Raw genomic sequence first — 8,560 nt, forward strand, 5'->3', positions numbered from 1 at the left:
ATCTATCCCATATTTGGGATAGCATTGCTCTATTTATCAACAAAAGAGTGCTAGTTGGCTGAGTTGTCTCATAGTAGATGCCAGTCAGAAATGTTTATCCCAAACATGAAAGTATTTATCTATGAATTGATGGTTATCTTTTATCATAGGAGTTTTATGAGTCCAGGGTAGATCAGGATCTCTGTATCTTCATATCTGAGTATTAATTGTGGCTAGAGAAATTTTTTTCTCATAGTCCTTTTGATGAAGACTCTCATTTTTTGCCCACTGAAAGACATTACACCTGGTAACAAACCTTAAAATTGTTGCCGTACTTTGTAGCTATTTTATAAAATGTTGAAGCTTTATACAATTATCTTCCTTGTAGGGGAGATACTCACCATGGTTGCCCAGATGCACTAGAAGTGGGCAATTGTCCACAAACCAGCATCCATCTTTGTTAATGTTTTTGGCATATTGCTAGGCCCTGTCAAGGAAAACATTATTTCCTTCATGGGAGAGTGGTATCAGGGTTAAGAAAAACAGTGACTGACTTTGATTTTAGGCTGGTAATCAAAACGTGTTATGACTATAAGTTATAGGTGTAGCTGGAGACTGCTAGCAGGGGCTAGGGCACTATTTGCAGCCCCTTTTTATATTTAGCCTAGCTTTTAAGTTAGTATTACTATTTATCTATACATAATTTTGGTTATAGTTTCCTATTGGGTGATTAAGACAAAGTTAAAGTAAGTGAGACCTGTGTTAATCAAAATTAATTCTCTCTCTCTGACACAACATATATATATATGTTATATACATATATATATTATATACATATATATATATATATATATGAATATGTTGCAGTTCACAACCATAGCATGGCGTGGTGCACAGGATGAAAGATTACTCATAGCCAATATCCTTAACTGAGGCCCCTCAGCATGAGAAAGTCTCATAAAAGCCCAAAACTGAAGCTTCTGTGCCTTTTTATTGATAGAACCAGGAAGCAAGGATAAAGAACAAAAGGAAGGACACCTGTGTAGGAATTTATGTAAGGAACAGAGGAAGGTCAAGGTGGTCTGTTCTATGGCTGACCTTAGGACCAATCTAAGTGATAAGAATAAAGATCGAGCATTCATTCCTTAAGCAATGTATTAGGTCCTACTTGGACTTCTGGCCCCATAGGGTATCTTTTAATCTCTAACCATGCATTCCAAGAGGTTTTTGCAGTGAGGCTCCAAAAGCCCCTTACCCCTGCATATTCATCTCATACATACCTCTGGCCAATGCCAAGTTAGGCTTCTTGGGCATTATTTTTGGAGCCATGCTGCCTCTTAGCTCTTTTAGTTTTATTTTTCTTCTACCAGTTGTGTCATCTGTCAAGACAGGTCATGATCTTGCTTGATTATCTGGCTTCCCTTGGAAGCATAGGGACACTCCCCTCTGTAGTGACCCTCTTTTAAGCACAGTGTACACTGGTTTACTCCTATCTTTGGGGGTTAAACAATCTCCCTGCTCGGGAGGTCAGGTGAGTCACCAGAGTTGTAGGATCCTTTAGAAGGGTCCCTTCACATTCTGGGTCCTGGATGACTTTATAGGGCCAGGGCAAAAATATTGGCTGTCCTCTTAGCCCAGTTACTTTTTTAGCTTTGGGCTCTAAGCCTTAGTTGTTGATCACTCAGGAGATAAGTTACACCAGTATTGAAGTGGTAGCAGTAGGTTTAACTATCATAATCTTACCTGGGTATTGAACCCTTTGAAATATAAAATATGGCCAGAGAACTTCTATTTCTTTTATCAATCATGACTGTCTCAGAAGTCAAATTAATGTAGAATGTAAGCAGATAACAGTTACAAAGTTGCACTAGGAAAATTTTAAATCAAAAACAAACATAGCATCTTAGTTTAACTAACCTAATGATGACATTTTATACTAGAACTACTAGGTTCTTATTATCCTTGATATATATTTAATTTATTTTAGTGTATACAGAGGTAAAGTAGCACTCATAGTTACTTTATGTGGATCACACTACTAATTACTAAGATGTAAACATCTTAATTGGTTACCTTTATCTATTAAACAACATAAACTTTTACCTAAATTTGTTACCTCCTTTTTTAACAAAGTATCTTTTTAAGTATAATGTACTTATTTACAGATGTCTTCAATAGTTTAATAATGCATAGTCCAGAGATTTAGCTGAGTGGTTCCACCGCTTGCCTTGCAAGCACAATGTCCTGAGTTCGATCCCCGGTACCAAAAAGAATAATGCCCAATCTTTAATCATTATAATAACACTGCCTTAATTGTATAATGTTTGGGCACATCTAACTATCATAACACAAAAAAATTATGTAACAATCACATAAACATAAATGTGAAAAAGTCCATCATCCTAAACAACGCTAGTTTAGAGGTCATCGACATAATAAGATACTTTCCTAATTTTTGCATCCTAGAAGGGCTGTACACTTGAAAAACCACAAATGTATTCAATATTCCATGAGGTTAGCAATAATTAACATCACAGTATATAGAAGTCTTTATTATATTTATTTAGTTATTACTCTTAAGGCAAAATTTAGAGTTTTAACAGGTTTATATGTTGCAACGACACTGACAAGAATTTTTTAAATATAGGGTTGGAATTAGAACCTTGTCCTTCTAGTTAAGGTTTTAGTTGGGCTGGGGATTTAGCTCAGTGGCACCTCGCCTGCCTTGAAAGCGCAAGGTCCTGAGTTGGATCCCCGGTACCAAAAAAGAGAGAAGGTTTTCGTGGTGGGAATGGCATTCGGTGTGAGGTATTCCAGCCTCGGCTCTATGTTATCTCGTATTAAGCCCCGCAGCTTCACAGCCCGTTTGTCTAGTCTCTGCCATGGCTGTTAGCGGGAAGGTCATGCTCACCTGCGCGCTACCTTGGTGATTATGCGGTGCTTCTATGACTCCCATAAGCTTCGGTAGGACTTGCTTCTTAAAACGAGCTAATTGAGGGCTGCAACTCTTTACAGCCCCCACTGCTTACAGCCTGCTTTGGGCATAATCAATAAGGCAATCCCCCACAATATTTTTATTTTCTCTAACCAAGGAAAAACAATTTAAATTATTATACAAGACAACAATAGACATTGTATTTCTAAAACCAAATTTTTTTTATTTGTATATTTATTGGTACATTTTAGGTGTACAATACATTTACATTCATCATTGGGTGCTTGTACCTGAACATGATGTATCTTAGTTCTTATTTTTCCTCCATTACCTGTGCGCCCTTCCCTATTTACATAGACTTTGTTTCCATTTTTTTCTTTCCTCATAATTTTTCCTTTCCCTTCTTCCCTTTCCCCTTCCCCTCCTGCCACCCCTACACCTTTGGACCTTTTCCTATTTCAAATTATCAGTTATTCATTTTAATCATTTTCATCCTATTTACACTTTCAGTTTCCCACACTAGAGAGACTATTTGGTATTTACACTTGTGTCCTATTTATTTCACTTAAGAGTATGGCCTCGATGTGCATCCATTTAGCTATAAATGACTCTAGTTTCTCATTCTTTATGGCTGAGTAGTACTCCATTTTATTTAAAAACCACATCTTCTTTATCCAGTTACCAGTTGATGGGCACTTGGGCTGTTTCCAAGCTTTAGCTATTACAAACTGTGCCGCCATAAACATAGGTGCACATATATCACTGTGGTATGATTCTTTTAATTCTTTGGGGAAGATACCCAGCAGGGGAATAGCTGGGTCAAATGGGACCTCTAGTCCTTGTTCTTTGAGGTATCTCCATACTGATTTCCACAGTGTAAAACCAAATTTTTAATAAATATTATCTTGATTGGATAACGACCTGGGCAGAAACATGTTGGCAATTTTAAAGACATCTTTACTCTCACCAACCTATTCAAATCAACTCACTGTTAAGTCACGTGAATAAAAAGCATTTGGGCTATATCATGAGTGTCTACTTATCTATAAGCCAACTTAAAAAGAACTTTTGAAGAATAACATATACCTGAAAGTTAACTCAGAGAAACACACATATTAGCTTAAGTCATATATAACCTTATGTTACCAAACTTTAAGGCTTTTATTTGTAAGTCCTCTGTAAGCCTTGAGCCTATCATCCCTCACCCGGTAATGTTTTGAGTTTGGCTAGCCTCAAAAACCTGTACAACGAATTTTTTGTTTGGAAACCCCTAATAGAGCCAGAAGTCTATTAGGGAAAAAAATTAAAAAGAAATTGTCGAGTTAAAAAAATTTTTTTTAATGAAACAGCTGCAGGTACTTTAAGCAATTATTAGAACATTAATTGGCAGATAAGATAACATATAAAACAACTATATTAAATAAAGTGCACTCTTAGATGTATTGGCCATGTTGAATTATAATAATCGTTTTTATGGCTGTAAGCTTATAACTCTAAATAGACTAGTCAGGATTTTTTCCAGGGATTATCAAATAGCTCATCTTTTTGTGTAAGTCATAACAGTATTTTCCTTAATACTTTAAGCTACTCTGAGATCTTTTCCTATTAGTTAACGCTATAGACTTATGACCAGTAAGAGTCTGAAGGGGGAAAGTGAGAGGAGCTTTAACGCCTTGTCTTTTTACTAATTTACCTTTGGAGAAAAATCAACTTTTTAAAATCTTTTATCTTAAATAGGTCCCAAGTTCATAAAATATAACCTGAAGATGATGTTTTGGGGACAGACACTAAATTATCCATAATCATATAAGATCCACTATATATATCTTTAAGATCTGTCTTATGTGCCTAAAAAAAGAGAAAAGGCCAGGTCCTTTCCCAAGGTCAGACAGCCAGTGCTGCTGCCTCTTCCTGGGTCCCACTGCAGGTAGTGCTGGGAGCTCCCAAACCTGGCTAGGCCGATGCTGGGGTCACGCTGCATGTGCAGTCTGGCGCCTCTTCCAGAACCAGAACTACGCACAGGGGCAACTCTGCCCTATTACAGCAGAGTCAGAATCATCCACGATTGGTGGCTCTGCCCTGTTTTCTGCCACTGACTAGTCCAGGCATCCCTGTTAGTCACATAAAAATCCGAGTTATTCCAACCTTTATCAACAGACAAGAAAGCAGGAAAAGGAGTTGTACACAAGAGCTGGATTTTACTTAAAACTCTACTACAACGGTCTTTATATTTAGGGAAACTGTAACACACACACACACACACACACACACACACACACACACACACACGGAACTCACAGAGGGTTTAAAAAGTCCAGAAATGTAACTTAGTAACTACCGAGCACGTATCAATTTAGACAGGGAGATAAACTTACAGCCAAAATTGTAAGAATACAGACATCAAATATGAGGGAAGGAGGAAATAAACTAGATTAGGGAAGCAACACCGAGAAGGGACTGGACAAGAAGCACCGCAGTGCTAGGACTGGGGAAGGCAGCGGCAGACAGCTGAGAAGGGCTTGCTGAAGCGGTGCCCTTCCAGCTGGCTGCGTGCTCCTGAAACACGCAGACCACAGGCATCCCTTTCCCCCCTCTCACTATGCTCCTCCACTCTCCAGTTCCCTGCCTCTCCCTGCTAACTAGTACCAGGAAAAAGTTAAAGGATTTGAGACAGGGAGAGAGAGGAAAGGAATAAAGACATGAAAAGCCTTTTGGCTGAGCTTACCAAAGTCGAAGTTTCTGCAGTCTCCTTGCCTCTGTGTATATCTTGCTGCAGTCACCAAGATACATGTCCCTGGGTGGTATCTAGGCTCCCTGCGACTGAAATAAAGAACTTAACCCACCGTTTTTTCTAGAATAAGCATGCAAGTTCAATGACTCCTGTTGCAGAAAAAGAATGTTCAGGATGTGTCAGTAAGAGGCAAGAGAAAGGTTTATTGGACAGAGATATAGGAAGCACTCAGGAGTGGAGTGCAGAACCTCAGAGAAATGAGAGGCATTTTGAGCCAGAATTGAGTATATGTAAAGGGGTGTCTTTTAAAATGGGTAGTCAAGGATATGTATTCTCACTGTCTGCCAGGTTATAATGCAAGGCATCTACATGTGTTTGAAGTTGAGATACGCTGTCCACCAATATTGCTGCTTCCTTGAGGGTAGAGGAAGCACAATTTATAGGTGAAAAAGACAGATCCCAAAACCCTTATTGTCTTTAAGACTTTTAGGATTTATTTTTGAGTGGTTTTCTGAAAGGGAAAAGGGCTTGAGTAACTTTCATGTCTTGAAGCTGCAGTTAAATACAAATGTTAAATCTTGACTTCCTTGTCTCCTTTTTACTTAATTCTGATTATTTAAAAAATCTTACCTTAGAGCAACCTATCTCCAAGAGCTAGAGATACCTATAGTCCCTAAAGATGTAAAACTTGTGCTATGGAGCTGTTTGTAGATATTGTTGGCCAAATCACAGCAATCCACTAAATTTAAAACTTGGCATTCAGGCTAGAGGATCTTCATATTGCATGCGTGGAACCTATCCTTATAACAAATATGTATGGTGGGCTTCATGGGTTACAGAAACATCTGTATTTATTGCAAAACTTTAGGAGATGAGAAGCCATAATCTTGTTATAATTCACAAAGCTCTTCTGAACCAGAAAAGGTCAAAGATCACTGCTCCAGGTCTAAGATGTCAAAAAAGATTATTTTCTACAAACTTCTCAAGTTACTGAAATGGCTACCACATCTACATAACAAAACTAGTAGAGGCCAACATGTTATACCCGCCCCTTGGCCTAGAAGCCTCAAATCACACAGGTTGAAATCTGATCTACAGATATAAGATGAGCTTCTCAGCTCAGTCTTTACCTGTCAGATATGAAAGGACCACCTTAAGTAAGCATGTCTATTTCTTCCTTTTATAACTTTTCTCAATTCATAAAGCTAGCTGAGATAATACCCAACTCTCATTATCTCTAGTCAAGCACTCTTTCACTGCCTTATAAAGTTTCCAGGAATTTTGTAAGCACCTTTTCTAGATGGTCCTAAAGCTGTCCCAAATGCTAAGGAGCTTCAGAACTATAGGATCTAGGCTGACATCAATGAATTTGAAATTTATTGGGTCAATGAGGGCACAACCCTACAAAAGCCCATTATTAGGAAAAGGAAAGTAAGATGCTAGGAAGGTGTCTTAGTTACTTTTCTCATTGCTGAGACAAAATACCCAACATCCAAAGTTAAAGGAGGGAAAGGTTTATTTGACTCACAGTTTGTAGAGGTTTCAGTCCGAGGCAGGCTGATATGGCAGACAGACACGGCAGACAGACACTGTACAGAGAAACAGTTCATGGTGGGCAGAAGGTAGCAAAGCAAGCAAGCAGGGGGGAGATAAGCCTCTTTCTGTCCCTTATATTGCATCCAGGCTACCAGGATTAAGGAAGTGCCAAACCAATCAGGGGACTGATTCAGTAATCACCCACCCTTAATCCTAGCACCCTTAATCCTAGCATTGCACCATGAATCAATGGCGTACTCTAGATTCAGCCAGCTCTGAAAAAGCCCCACTTATGACTGCATGGGGCTTTGGGGAGACATCTAGACACAGCCATAACAGAAGGAGATTACTCACTATCATAACTCTTCCATCCTTCGGCAACTCCAGCTAGCCCTACAGTCAATGAGAAAGAATACTTATTCAACAACTAAGTGTTAATCTCTAACATCCCATCAGTTTTGACAAGTCTTTGTGTGCTTGGTTAACAAATGAAGCATAAGCCAAAGGATTTTGTCCCCAGGTTTGCAATCTACTACACAATAAGAGGAATTTTTAAAAATAATTGATGAATAAAACTGGTTCAAGTAGGTCTCCAAACTAAAAATGATTTCCTCCTAAAAGCTCCAATACAAATTGATGGTATATGAGAAATATAGAGCACATTTCCCCATAGAAATAATATTATAAAAATAGGTCCATAGGGTAGTCCCTGAAAGCTTATTTAAGGGCCAATGTTGGTTAACCAAAGTGCTGAGGGTAAAGGAGATTCTTAACAACCTAGTGTGTATAGTCTCTGGATGGAAAAGAATGATGGCAAGTTCTGAGTAAAAACTCTAGGAGTTTGTCTCCCTCCAGAGTTTCATATTGAAGGATCTCTACCTAACACCTACAGTGAGGATGGCCTCTTCCTGCCTCCCTCTCTTCATGAGAAAGGGAAATAACATTTATTGTTTGCCTTTCTTAATGCCAGGACCAACCTTTTAATAAGCTAACCCTGAACTAGACCACAGACAGCATTATTATAACCCCAGAGTGTATTCCTAATTATAAAAAGTAATAGCATATTATTGTAAAAAATAAGATCATACAGAAAAATCTAAGCAGGAGATAAAATTTACCTAAAACCAATTATTAGTAGCTATCCTTCCACTATATTTTTATCCTCATACTTTCTTTTTACAAAAGTGAAATTGTATTGTGAACACTTTATTGTAGTCTTTTTTATTTTCAGTTAAAAATACATCAGGGACATTTTCTCTGTCAATAGATATATATCATGTTCACCTTTTTAATGATTATCAGGAGTGTAGTCAGAGGAAATGGCACCCAATGGCAATGTAATGTGTTTGTGCCTTTTCCATCTTTACAGATGTTACCAC

At 38.1% G+C, this 8,560-nt stretch overlaps 1 long non-coding RNA gene across 1 annotated transcript; it reads right to left on the reverse strand.

The window, feature by feature from the left end:
- Positions 1–876: 876 nt before the first annotated feature.
- LOC147827764 (uncharacterized) lies at positions 877–7,923 on the reverse strand. The gene is made up of 3 exons (XR_015452082.1): positions 7,536–7,923; positions 7,174–7,234; positions 877–5,734 (listed from the first exon to the last, which is right to left on the reverse strand). It is a non-coding gene; the product is annotated as an uncharacterized LOC147827764 (long non-coding RNA).
- Positions 7,924–8,560: the final 637 nt, after the last annotated feature.

Source organism: Heterocephalus glaber, unplaced genomic scaffold (assembly GCF_053883595.1).
Source record: "Heterocephalus glaber isolate CG9 unplaced genomic scaffold, H.glaber_assembly_v1.0 deba00001442, whole genome shotgun sequence".
Classification (NCBI taxonomy): domain Eukaryota; kingdom Metazoa; phylum Chordata; class Mammalia; order Rodentia; family Bathyergidae; genus Heterocephalus; species Heterocephalus glaber.